This window comes from Triticum dicoccoides, chromosome 2B (genome assembly GCF_002162155.2).
Source record: "Triticum dicoccoides isolate Atlit2015 ecotype Zavitan chromosome 2B, WEW_v2.0, whole genome shotgun sequence".
NCBI classification, from domain to species: Eukaryota; Viridiplantae; Streptophyta; class Magnoliopsida; order Poales; family Poaceae; genus Triticum; species Triticum dicoccoides.
Genome location: NC_041383.1, coordinates 772,565,365 through 772,580,135, shown reverse-complemented (window position 1 = coordinate 772,580,135; position 14,771 = coordinate 772,565,365).

The window sequence follows — 14,771 nt, the reverse complement described above, 5'->3', positions numbered from 1 at the left end:
GCCACCAGGATAACAATGACCCTTGCCCCGTTAACTTATAGTACTTCTGCTCTGCTTTGCTCCTCAAGGTACCCTCATCTTTGATTTCTTCCCTTCAACTCTATGGTGCTGCTTTCCTTCCTCGTGCAGGCACGCCCCAATGCTCATGGGGATGTGGTTCATCTGGAAGTTCAGTAAGTAAGACATGTGTTTTCCAGCTAGTTATTTGTTGAGGATGATTTTTGGTGCTTATCTCTAGATGAAGTGAATATGTGGTGCTTACTGCCATTCAGTTGCTAAGAATTTTGTTGTTACCATTAGGAGGAAAGTCCTGTAAGAACTAGTATGTCTTAGGCCTAGGATCTATTCTTGGCAGGCTTTGCAAATAGGAACATGATGTATCGTGTATATCTTTTTTGTGTGCCAAGGTGTTTATAGGTTGTTGTGATGATGAATATAAATATTAAGAACTGCTCATGCATGCATCTGGACCTCTTATTGTAGTAGCTGGTATGCTTGATGCGTGTATCTCTGTCTCTTTACTGTTTTCCTACAACCATAAATCTTGATGCATGATTATCATGGTCTGTTTAGTTAGATCTGTTCTGCTGGTGCTTAAAATTTGACATGCCTGGATTCTGAATGAACTCGTTGTTACAATTCTTTTCATTTCTATGATCAATTTAGTTAGAGTTGCACATGTCAGTATACTATATACCAAAAAAATCCTAGCTAGTGAGAACATTTTAGTCACCCCATGAACACATACTGGTTATGTGGCACCCCGGCTCAGAGCGACCGGTTTACCTTGCATTGCCAGCCCAGAGACCTTGTCTTCTGGCAACACACAACAACATGGTACAGAAAACAACCGCTTTATTCATGCTAGCAGAACATAGTTCATATTACAACAGTTAGCGAGGCCAAGCGGCACACACGGTGCGGCTGGACAATATGTACATTATTTAGTGAACATAAAGGGGCCTCGATCATGACAACTACTCGGCAGCGGAACAACGTCGTAGCGGGACTCCATAGCACAAGGACACCGACATGGACACGGTCTAGACTCAGACATCACTCCTTTCCAACAGGACTTTCCTGAAATCTGGCATGACACGCCAGGTCAGTACATTGAATGTACTTGCAAGCTCACAATAAGCATAAACAAGATGACAGACAATATTATGATATTTATCCAATTAATCCACAATGCACCTATATATCCAACATGCTGTGACGGGGATCAACAGGTACTCATTCTCCCGACTTGCTTACCAGGTGTGACCAATAAACATAATATTACCAAAACATACTTGTGATCCTTACGACAATCACAACCCGACCATTTCATGGCCCATGATCCTTACGGCGATCACAACCCGACCAACTCGTGGCCCGTGATCCTTACGGCGATCAAAACCTGACAACTCATGTCCAACTCAACATGATGACCTCACTGCCATCCTTAGTGCAATTTAGTGTGCATATTTATTAAGTGTTGACCAGTGGTGTACCTTACTTTTGAGCGTGTCCGTATCCGTGGACTCGGCTATCGATAGATTAAAAACACACTCCAGAGGTTAGTACATTGTACCCACACTATGGAACCCATGGCCTCGCACTCCCAATCGGGTGGACCAACAGCATTCCGACGAAACCATTTCACTGTCATGACACTCTCCCGGCCCTTCCAACTCACACCCCGTCGGGCTAGTCCTGGGTGGCCCCGTGTCTACCTCCAGACACCTCGACACCGTCGTGGCCACGATCCTCACTGGGATCCGGTACCAAAATTAACTTAACAATGGGCTCACAAGGTTATGCTTGCCTACCGGGCCAGGGTACAACACGCCCATAACCTTCCCTAAATTGAGGTACCGACCAGAGGTTTGACAATGAAACGCATTAAGGCCGTCCCATACCGGCAAATGTGGTTGCACTGGGAAAGACTCGTTTCAGCGGCACCACGACCCGGTCAACAACATGTTCAAGTTGAATTATTAATCAGGTTCAACTTAATGTGAAAAGAAAATAACCGGTGTCATACTGCCATACAATGCATCACTTGACATATGCATCACATAACCGTGCAAAGACTGCACCAACCACGCTCCTACGGAGCCATCATAAACTCATGCTACTATACTGTTTAAACCTCTCTTTACTTATACTAGAACTATTTCTAGCATTATCATCATTATACCTCATGCAAAAATAATATTTAAATTACTCATCAAACTCTATGACCATATTATTTATTTATCACTTGCAACTAAGTTCTCCTTATCTTGCCAACAATATTTACTTCAAACATTCTGAAGTTCAAGTATTTTAACATAACAAGCATATAACAGAATATATTTATTATAGAACTAATTTAAATGCATCAATATTCATAAGTTCAAGTATGAAAATCATAAATATTGAAGTGGCACCATGAAAATGTTACTGTGGCTTGCCTTAGCACCGATGAGGTTAACAAAGCTCCTGGTGATCCTCAAGACAAGCTGGTTCCTCTGAAAATATTCAAAAACCACAAATGAAAATATCACGAAACCTTCTGAAAATTACCAGAAAATCTAGACAGGAAGGAAAAATCCCATCTTTTGGGTGTTGTTAGATTTTTGGACACAGAACACGATGCGAAAGAAATCACTGCATTTGGACTTGTAAAATAAAATTTATGGCCATTTGAAGTCTCCTGGAATTTAAATGAATTTGAAAATGAAAAACAGAGGGGGGTGACGTCGAAGGCGTAATCTCCCGGGGTTCCACCACTCATACCGCTTCGCGCGCTTCATGAGTGGGTGACTAGCGGGCGCCGCTAGTCAGGCCAGAGGGAGGGGAGAGGGAAACAGAGGGGAACGACGATTTGCCAGAGCTCACGCCGGCGATGAGACTTCTTGGAGGCAAACGAGAGGGAGGGATCGACGGAGAAGGTTCTTGTGCACCTGCCCGTACCCGTAGCGTGGCTAACGGTGGCCAGACGCGTCGGATTCGTCCTCTCTAGCGGCGACAGAAGGCGGATGTTGCCAGAGTTGAAGAAAACGGCGGCTTGGGGTGGCTCTAGGGGCTCTAGCTAGGCGCGTCGGCTTCACGGAGGAGAGGCGGAGGCCCTGGCGGGGTCGCCTTGGCTTGGGAGTGGCCGGAGCTGCGGGAACGATCCAGAGGGGATCGCCGGTGAGCTCGGCTTGGGGACGACAGCTCGCGGCCTGCCCGGTCGGGCTGCGGCTTCTAGTGGCTATAGGAGGGAGTGGGGATGAGTTGCGATGCTCCAGGAGGCTGCAAAGGGGGGTTTTATAGGCGGGGTGGCGAGGAGGGCTCGGTCTCCATCGGAGGACACCTGTCCCCGGCGCCCGGCGACGAATGGTGCCAGAGGGCGATGGAGAAGGCAACGGAGGTCACGAAGCAACTATGTGCGGCCGAGGACGAGCACATGAACGAGGGGGAAAGAGACAAACACAGTGCGCGGGCACTGTGTCGTTGGCCGGACCATGCATGTGCTCGCTGTAGCAAGCTCCAGCGTCGGCGAGCGGCAGGGTGGAGTTATGGGGGTGGAGATGAGGATGGTGGCGAGGGGGGACATGCTCTGGCTGGCCCAGCAGCGAGCACGCGCTCGACAGAGGCGCTGGCGACGCACAGAGCGCGCGTTTGGCATGCCAGCCCTCTCGGACGAACGCAGTCACCGCGTGGACCGTGACATCAGGCCACCTATGCACTAACCATGATGTCTGGCGTGTAGTCCTTAGTAAACTGAGGTGTTACCATGGCTCGGTTTGGTTCCAGGTGCAGTAGAAGTTAAATGGTGATGAGGTTAAGTTACTGGGCAAAAACTTTGGGGAGTTACTGTGGTCAAACCACAGGGATTCAAGGGATGAGCTTTGGGGGTTTACTGACTCTTACTAAGGTGAATAAGCTCAGGGAAAACCAGCTACATTGGAGCTAGTAAAAAGGTAGTTGCTATAGAAACTACCATTTCAGCCCAGAAGTGATAATATTTTCTGTAGCCAAAATACTCCAAAGAGTGGTGAAATATTTTTGCTCAGAAATGTGCCCTAGAGTCCAAAGAATATTTGGGATTTTTCTCAGGATTTTTGGGGCAATAGAAATGAGGGTTGCTTTGGAGGTCAAGGAGTTTAGCTAGGGTTTCAGAGGCAAAATGAATATTTTTCATTTAAGAAAAATATTCCAAGCAATAGTGTTGGGTTGGCCAGGGGTGAAATGATGGATTTGAGGAGGAGAGGGAACAATTGGGTGAAAATCAAAGGATACCCAAGTGGTCAAGTCCAAATGGATTGATTCAAAACTCCAAATCCAATATCAACTCAGCTAAAAGTCAAGCAAAGAAAAGAGGGCAAAAACCAGGCTGTGACAAACCTCCCCCACTTAGAATGAATCTCGTCCTCGAGAATCGGTTGCTTGGGAAAACCATTCTGGATAACATGCCCTTAGAAATTCTTCTAATTCCCAGGTTGATTCTGACTCGGTATGATGCATCCATTGAACCTTGTAAAACTTCTATGACTTACTGCGAGTGACTCTTTCCATCTGATCCAAAATTTTCACTGGCCTCTCTTCGTAGGTCAAGTCCTTTGCTAGCTCTATCTCTGCCAAATCGGTCTTTTTCTCGGGTGGTGAGATGCACCGTCGCAGTTGTGAAACGTGGAACACGTTGTGCATGTCGGACAGTTCCGGAGGCAGCTCCAACTGATATGCCACAACACCTACTCGTGTCATGACGGGAAATGGACCAATAAACCTGGGTGCCAATTTTCCATGGGTTTGGAACCTTTTTATTCCCTTCATGGGTGTGACTCGAAGGTAGACATGTTCTCCAGGTTCAAAACTGATCTGCCGGTGCTTTGGATCGTAAAAACTTTTTTGTCGCGATTTGGCCAATTGTAATCTGTCTCGGATCTCCCTGACTTGCTTTTCGGCTTCCAGCATGAGATATGTTCCGAAAATACGGCTATCTCCGGTTTGAGACCAATTTAATGGAGTACGGCACTTACGGCCATACAAAGCGTCATAAGGTGACATCTTTAAACTGGTCTGGAACCCATTGTTATACGAGAACTCGGCGTACGACAAGCAATCTTTCCATTGTGGTCCTTGGGCTAAAACACAGGCTCGGAGCATATCTTCGAGTATCTCATTTAATCTTTCCGTTTGCCCATCCGTCTGAGGATGATAAGCGGTGCTATATTTTAATTCCGTTCCAAGGGCTTGATGGAGACGGGTCCAGAAGGCAGGGGTGAAAATTGAACCTCGGTCAGTAGTGATGGTTCGGGGGACTCCATGTAAACTGACAATCCTGGATACATACAGTCGGGCAAGCTCATCTGCTTGGTATGAGGTTTTGACTGGGAGGAAGTGGGCCACCTTGGTTAATGTATCCACTATGACCCAGATTGCATTATTGCCTCATCGGGTCCTGGGTAATCCTGTGATGAAATCCATACAGACATCGTCCCATTTCCATTGTGACATGGGCAATGGTTGGAGAAGTCCGACTGGTTTATGGTATTCCGGCTTAACTTTGTTGCATATGTCACAACAGGCCACGAAATAAGCAATATCTTTCTTCATTCCATCCCACCAGAATATTTTTCGAAGGTCTTCATACATTTTGTGCCTCCGGGATGGATTGAATACGAGGATTCGTGGGCTTCTGACAAAATTTTCTGCTTTAGGTCATCTTGATTGGGCACACAAATCCTTCCCCTGAAGCGAAGGGTACCGTACTGATCTTTCAAGAAATCGGATGACTTGATGCGTTCCTGCAGATCAGCATCGCCTGGCTGGAACTTGCTGATTTCTTCCTCAAGAGTAGGGGTGACTGTCAGAATATTGGCAAGGCCAGCCTCAACTATGACCAGGTTGAGCTGAGCAATTTATTCTTTGAGTTTGGAAGGCAGAGATTCTAGCATGACATTTAAACTGACGAGCTTTTGACTGAGTGCATCGGCAACCACGTTGGCCTTACCCGGATGGTAATTTATTCCAAGATCATAATCCTTGACCAACTCCAGCCATCTTTGCTGATGGAGGTTTAAATCCGGCTGAGTAAATATGTATTTGAGACTTTTGTGGTCGGTAAAAATTTGGCACCTTTTTCCAATGAGGTAGTGTCTCCAAATTTTTAAAGCATGAACTACCGCGGCCAATTCCAAATCATGAGTGGGGTAATTTCCTTCATGGGGTCGTAGTTGCCGTGAGGCGTAGGCTATTACCTTGCCATCTTGCATAAGCATGCACCCCAGTCCTTGCCGGGAGGCCTCGCAATATACGTCAAAGCTGCGGTAGATATCTGGAAGTGTTAATACTGGCGCAGTTGTTAAGCGCTTGTTTAACTCGGTGAAACTTTTCTCACAGTCTGACGTCCATTCAAACTTCTTATCCTTTTTAAGCAACTCCGTCATGGGCTTAGCAATCTTGGAGAACCCTTCAATGAAATGACGGTAGTATCCGGCTAATCCAAGAAAACTCCGGATCTGAGACACGGTGGTGGGTGGCAACCAGTCGAGCACGTCTTTTACTTTGCTTGGATTCACGGCTATTCCTTCAGCGGATAGCACATGCCCGAGGAATCCAACTTGCTTGAGCCAAAACTCGCATTTACTGAACTTGGCGTACAACTGGTGCTCATGGAGTTGTTGTAACACTGCACGGAGGTGTCCTTTATGCTCTTCTTCACTTCTTGAGTAAATAAGTATATCATCGATGAAGACGACCATGAACTTATCAAGGAAATCCATGAATACTTTGTTCATCATGTGCATGAAGAAGGCAGGGGCGTTGGAGAGGCCGAAGGATATGACGGTATATTCATAAAGACCGTAGCGAGTGGTGAACGCGGTCTTGGGAATGTCCTCCTTTTTAATTTTGAGCTGGTAATATCCCGTCCGCAAATCAATCTTTGAGAATACCTTGGCTCCACTAAGCTGATCAAACAAATCATCAATTCTTGGTAGAGGGTATTTGTTTTTGATCGTGACATCATTCAACTGTCGGTAGTCCACACACATACAAAGGCTGCCATCTTTCTTGTCCACAAAAATAGCGGGTGATCCCCATGGCGAGGAACTGGGGCGGATATACCCTTTTTGGAGCATTTCATCGAGCTGTTTCTTTAGCTCTACCAATTCGGATGACGGCATTCGATAATATTTCTTGTGTATTGGTGTGGTTCCAGGCACAAGTTCTATTGCAAACTCAAGCTCTCTGTCAGGGGGCATGCCTGACAGTTCTTCTTAGAATACATTGGGAAACTCACTGACCACCGGAATTAATTCCATTTCTGCTATTGCTGTAAAAACTATTTCCTTGGAGGATATGCTTCTACGAGCAATAAACTTGGTAGCTTGTCCATCTTTCTCGATCAAGTTGACTTCTCGGGTCGCACAATTTATGCATACTTGGTACTGAGTCAGCCAATTCATACCCAAGATAACATCCAATTTATCAGACTCAATCAGTATCAAAGACGTCGGGAAACAGATTTCGTTGATACTGACTTCCAGATTGCGGCAAACAAGATTGCTTTGAATGATAGATCCCGGGGTTTGTACCAGCATATTCTTGCCCAAAAGTGAACAAGGAAATTTGTTTTGGGAGACATAACTCCGAGAAATAAAAGAGTGGGAAGCCCATAGTCAAATAAAATTACTGCAGGTATGTTATTAACAGGGAACATACCAATGACGACTTCGGGATTTTCTTGGGCTTCGTCGGCTGAAATATGATGAACGTATCCCGTGATGTCGTGCTGACTTGGACCGACTTCCAAATGGATTTGAGGCTTGAACGTAGCATTGGTCCGGTTGTTCTTGGGACACTGTTTGTCATAATGTCTGGTTTGTCCGCAACTATAATAGGAATTGTTGCACAGGCGATTCTCCATAACTGGGTTGAGCACGTCATTCTTCACTTGGGTGGTGGTCTTGTTAACATTTTGTTGCCAACTAGGCTGGTATGCCACCGGAGTTGGCTGCCAGGTACGAACCTTCTGCACTGGTTGCATTTCCTTCTTGGGCTCAAACTTGTGTTTGTGATCGTTATGGGCAGACTTGTTATCTGACACGAGCTTGTGTTCCCTTTCAGCAATGAAAGCCTTGTTCACCAGGGTTTGGAAATCTGGAAAATCGAACACACTGAAAGCACAGCGAAGTTGCGGGTTTAATCCCCCAAGAAATCGGTCCATCTTCCTTTCCTCAATGGCCACATCATATTGAGAGTAACGTGATAGGTGATTGAATTTTTGTAAATATTCTCCCACTGACTGACTTCCTTGGAGGAGCGTGAGAAATTCACGCTGCTTAGTCTTCATAATTCCCGCAGGGATGTGATATTTTAGGAATTGCTCCTTGAACCTTGACCAGGTAATTGCTTCATTCTCAGTCCCTATGGCTTTCTCACTTTCCCACCATATGGCAGCAGCGCCTTCCAGATAATGTGTTGCAAATGGAACTTTATCCTCTTCATCAGTTCGAGCAACCTCAAGTTTCTTTTCCATAGTTCTTAACCAGTCATCTGCATCCAAGGGATCAACGGCCTGACTGAAACTGGGAGGCTTAGTCCTTCAAAAATCAGATAGCTCGGAGTGAGAGGCAAGCTGCTTTCCATTCTGTCCAACCATTGCTTGAATACTTCTGAATATTTCCATTAGATCATTGTTTTGTCGTTCCTCGAACATCCGCATAATTTGCTCGGTGGAGGGTGGATTTGGCGGTGGAGGCGGTGGTGGAATGTACGGCTTGAGTGATTGTCCTGCCTGTCGTGCAGAATGCCGAACAGGAGAACCCTCGCGAATGTTGCTACTGCAGCCTCCCTGTGTCATCCTAATATGATTTTTCCCAAGTCAACGCAACTGAGATGAGAAACATTCAACAAAAACTAGGGAGAAGATAACAACAAAAACCAAGCGAAACCGAAAAGACAAAGAAAATACGGTGAATAAAATAAACTCCAACATAATTGTACATAGACTCATACATGAAAGATAACAACATGCCAGGTCCAACTACCTCATACATGAAACAAAACATCATGACTAGTACGACTACATCCATACTCCATCCCGACAACTGAGAATACTCGAAAGCTCTACTGCTCGGCTGGCACTGCGGGGTCCTCTCCTGATGCGGACTCGGATCCAGAACTGACGGGGTTAACAGAGACCTCCGGGTTAAAAGTGACACGACGACACTGCCTCGAGGGCTCTCCCTCTGGGGCAGGTGGAGGGTGGATCATCGGGGCTGCAGGAGTGGCGAGGAGTGAAACCCACTCGACAGGAGCACTAAGTGGACTCGCAGTCGCGGTGCCCGAGCTACTCGGGGGAGTAACTAGAGAAACAGGGGATCTAGAACTGGCAGGAATGTAGGGAATAAATCCCACAGATGGAGAAGTAGTGGCTGAGCGAGCAGAGACTAAAGTAGAGAATAAAGCAGTACGGGCACGACTCAGCTCATGAGCCAGCTCGTAGATCAGAAGATAGCTAGCAGTGATGTAGTGAGAAAGGTGGCTAACTACACTATCAGACTCCGGATCAATGACAGGGAAACAGACACGACTATTATCGTGGAGAGAAGGGTAGTAATGGAAACCTGGGTGATTCTGCATCCGGACCTCGTTGTAGCGGAGCTCAACAAGTACCTCGAATTCAGCAAAACTGGACAGCCTGAGAAGCAGAAGAAGCGTAGCTGCTACAAGAGGTGCGAGTGTAAGAACCAAAATCAGAACTGGTGCACAGAGTAACCACGGCATGATACTCATTGTCGGTGTCAAAACCGGCGGATCTCGGGTAGGGGGTCCCGAACTGTGGTCTAGGCGGATGGTAACAGGAGATAAGGGACACGATGTTTTTACCCAGGTTCGGGCCCTCTCGGTGGAGGTAAAACCCTACTCCTGCTAGATTAATATTAATGGTATGGGTAGTACAAGAGTAGATCTACCACGAGATCAAGGAGGCTAAACCCTAGAAGCTAGCCTATGGTATGATTGTTGTTCGTCCTATGGACTAAAACCCTCCGGTTTATATAGACATCGAAGAGGGCTAGGGTTACACAGAGTCGGTTACAATGGTAGGAGATCTTCATATCCGTATCGCCAAGCTTGCCTTCCACGCCAAGGAAAGTTCCATCCGGACACGGGACGGAGTCTTCAATCTTGTATCTTCTTAGTCTTGGAGTCCGGCCGACGGTGATAGTTCGGCTATCCGGACACCCCCTAATCCAGGACTCCCTCAGTAGCCCCTGAACCAGGCTTCAGTGACGATGAGTCCAGCGTGCATATTGTCTTCGGCATTGCAAGGCGGGTTCTTCCTCCAAATACTTCATAGAAGGTTTTGAACACAAGGATAGTGTCCGGCTCTGCAAAATAAGTTCCACATACCACCGTAGAGAGAATAATCTTTACACAAATTTAATCTGCTGACGTATTTTGCGGTGTGACGTCACATCACGGCCAAACCTTTACTGGAATTTTTACTGTCCCACCTCAGCGCGTTTAGCGAGGCGGTTTCCTTGGCACGTCTTGTCAAAGCGGAGATCGTGCCCCCTTATTCCGGGATTCTCATCAATACGGGCGTGGGTAACCCAGTCGTGCCCGTTGGCGCCCCCCCCCTATCGAAGGCGAGTCCCGAACGGTCACGGGGAGGGCTCTTGGTATCCAACCTCTTTATAATGAGACCAAGGCCCGCTCTTTTTTTTCAATCTCAATCGAATCCGCCCCTCGCCTCGAGTTCCAACACCCAAATGTCTAGATTCAGGCGCTTCGGACCTCCGAGGATGTCCGGCTCCGACCTGCAAGGCTGGTGGAGGCCTTCCTCCGTCATGGAGGAAGACGTGCTAAAGCTGAGAGACGCCCGGTATCTGACCGGCGAAATTGTGCACAGGCTGCCTGCCTAAGGGCAGGTTACTCCCACTCCCAAGCCTGGTGAGAGCGTGGTGTTCATGTCTCACTTCCTTCGGGGGTGAGGCTTCCCGATGGACCCCTTCGTGAGGGGGCTCATGTTTTATTATGGGCTGGAATTTCATGATTTGGATCCGGAGTCTATCCTCCATATCTCATCGTTTATTCTCGTATGCAAAGCCTTCCTTCGCATTACCCCTCACTTCGGGTTGTGGCTCAAAACCTTCAAAGGGGAACCGAAGATGATCAGGGGGCAGCTGACAGAGTGTGGAGGGGCTGTCATAAGCAAGAATGTTGACGCTCCATGGCCCGAGGGCTCTTTTCGAGATGAGCTTGGTTTGTGGCAACAATAGTGGTTCTACATCACCGCTCCCAGGGGTACCAGATGGGTGGCGCCACCTGCCTTTCGCTCGGGCCCTCCACAACAGCTGGCGTCATGGGTCAACAAGGGGCTTGACTGGGGGCCGTCCAAGGACGTACCACTATTGTAGGGTCGTATTCGAGACCTCCAAGAGAGGGAGATCAATCTGGTCGTAGTGGCGCAGGTCATGCTAATTCGGCGCCTTTTGCCCTGCAAACGTCGCCCCCTCTGCCTGTGGGAATTCAATCCAGAGGGACCGCGAGCTCTCCAACACTTCATGGGTGCGACGCCCGTGGAGATGTATAAACTATTCTTTGGATCACAAGAGATGTGTCCGGACTTGACCGAGGACGCAGGTCTGAGCTGCAATCGCCCGGATACTCAAGTAAGTAGTCTTGTGCCCGGACACGCTGTCCGTATATTTATCATAAACTTGCCCTTTAAAGAGTTGTCCCTTGAACAGGAGTGGATAGCAAAAGCAAAGCTAATAAGGTGTCCGGCCCCCCTCCTTGAGACCACACTGGATCCTGTGTTAACCAAGATGCTGGAGGCTGCGCCTTTGGAAGAGGGTGAAGGGGGGAACAGGAAAGCTACTGCCTCCGCTAAGGAGGCTCTCGAGAAAGGGGGGATCGAGAATCCCTCCCTCCAGGGGAAGAGGACCGCTTCTGAAGATCCGGAGGCCAAGTCCTCAAAGTGGGGGAAGAAATCCTCACCAGAGGGTCCTGCGCTGGGAGAGGCCCCGGCCGCACTATTTCCCCAAGGAAATCAGCCCTCTAGCGAGCCGTAAGTAGAAAGGGGAGTTTTGTAATAAGGGACATCCCTGTTTTTATTTCTGAAGATAAACGGAGTTTTACCTTGTAGTTCGGATCTCAGCCCTTCTCAACAGAGCTCATCTTCGGCGGATCTTCGTCCGGAGATGATGGAGAGCGAAATGCCTCCATCTGCCGCACCGTCAGGCGGGGCAGACGACCCTGAGGTGAAGTCGCGGAGGGTTTCCCCGACTGGTGTACAGTCGGCGGAGCTGAACGACCTGCTTGGGCGAGCGTCTATCTCAGAAGATCACCGTACGTTAATGGGTATGGTGATTGAAAGAATTTCGTCCGCTGAGAGCGGATTGCATGAAGCCGTCAAAAGTTTACTGACGGGGTTTGAGGTACGCAAAAATGATATACCTTCTGACAGTTTTGCATATGGAATGCGCCCTGTATAGATAGTAGCCCCTGAGACTCGGTACGTTGTCAACAGGTGACAGCATGCCGAGGATCGTAATCTCAGTTGTAAGATGTCGCCCTTCCTATATAGGTGGCGGAGCGTTCGGTGGCCAGCCGGACTGATGGATTTGCCGAACTGGAGCGGCAACTTGACGCTGCGGATGCGGACATCACGCTGGTCAATAAGCGACTTGACGAGTCACAAGGTATGTGGCTTCTCCGCGGACACCTGGTAAGGGAGCTTGACGCCCGTGCCTTACAGTATGTATGCATAATGCAGATGGTGCCGCTTCTATGGAGGAGCTTTGGGTGGAGCTCGCCCGAGCCAAGGAGCAAGCCAGAAAAAGTAATGCGGCTGCCTCGAAGGCGGCCGAAGAGCTAAAAGCTGAACAGGCTGCTCACCGCCGAAGCAGGGAGGAAATGCCTGAGATGGTCGTGAAGTTGAAGAATGCTGCCGACCGCTGCCAGCTTCTTGAAAAAGAAGATCGAGTGGTGCAAGAGGACCTTAAGAAGGCCACTGCCGAGGCCAAGGATGCTCGCGCTGCGATGAGAGCTATGAAGGAGGAGCTACGTCAGGCCGGAGATATCGCGGCTGGGAAGCTGTTTCTGCTGCGGAGGAAATTCTTGGATCCTAAATATGCTCAGCTGGACCGGTTGTGGAGTGTGGAGGATGCTTATCTGGACCTGGCAGCAACTTTCGCGGACGCGGCCGAACACTTCCGAGATCAACAGGATCACGAAGTGGAGAACGTTTTTTGGTCGCAGTTTCATAATTCGGAGCGCCCACTTCCCTTAACCAATCGCTTGGCCGAATGGGCGGAGCTGAATAAATTTTCCGGACTTGCCATGAAGTCTGTCATGACCCATTTGTTTCCAAAGAGGCCCGAGCCAAAGAGTTATTTTGGCTTGGTGCAACAGTTCCTTGGTGCGGTGCCGCATATTAGTGCAATGAAGCGGTCAGCATGCATAGAGGGTGCGCAGATGGCTCTCGCCCGTGTCAAGACATACTGGGCGGAGAAGAAGGCCACTGACGTTGCATCCCAGGATTCGGACCGAAGCCGAGTACCTGTCGAGCACTACTTTGAGGAAGTCCTTCAGGGCGCTCGTTTAATAGAGACGCAATGCTTGAAGGATATTATGTTCAAATGACATGTATGATTTGTGAAGCAATGTTTCAATAGAATATAAGTGCTTTTTATACTTGTGCGTTCAAGTAGTACAGTACCTCCTGTGCAGCCGTTAATGTATATGTATATAACCTGAAAGATGGCAGTCCTTGGCTTCAGCCCCCACGCACATAGTGCGGGGGTGTTTGCAAAAAGCGCATTTTCACACTTTATCCAACGTCTTGGTCCTGTGAAGGAGGTGATAGCGTAGCAAACTAGGCAACCGGACTATAATGCTTTATCACTTTCACTTAGCCATAGGAGTTCGATGGTGGGGTTACTATATAGCCCCTAGGGGCACCGCGCTCTCCCGAATTCGGGGCGCGTATGTGCCTGACCGAGAAACGGTCCTTCGTTAAAGCGGAGGAATTCTAAACATTCCTGTGGGTCATCGAGTGGTTGACCAGTCTCACGCTATATCATGACAGTCAGTTTTCGGCTTTCTCTACTGATGTGCTCGCCAGGCCGAACCAGGGCACAATCGCAGTAGTTCTCCTGGTGCCGTGTTAGCCGTTAAAACGGAACGTAAGGCAGCAAAACATAGGAGCCGGGCAAACCCAACATTTGACCAAAGACATGATTCGGAGCTGATGCATATAAGGCCTAACTCGAGACGCCGAACACTCCCTAAGGTATTCGGTCTTTATGAAAACGGGCAGAACAATGCCCTAAGCCCCTAGTGTCCAGGTACGCGCAAAAAATTTCTGACGCGACCGATGCGAAAATGCCAGCCTCCTCCTCGGTTATAGTAAGAAACCGGGGGATGTGTATCAACAAGAGACAGTAAGAAAGGTTTACCCAGGGTCTTAATCTGAAAAGAATCCTTGCAACGGGTCCCTACTGCACGTCTGCGCCTGTGTCTCCGTTGTGCCGTATCCTGGATGGGTGTAGCACGGTGTTCATCTATAAAAGAGAAGAACTTAGTTGGAAAAAAGGATCGTGCGTAAAATGTATAAACAGAGTATGATTCATAAAATGAATAAAATTGACCCACATTGTCTCTTATTGTACATGCATGCAGCCCCTTGTAAGGGGGTACGCGTCTATCAAGCCCCTTGTTTATTTATGCCGGACTCGGCTAACCGTGTCCGGGATCTGAATGACCTGTTTAGGTGCTTTGATCAGCAAAGCCGGATTAGT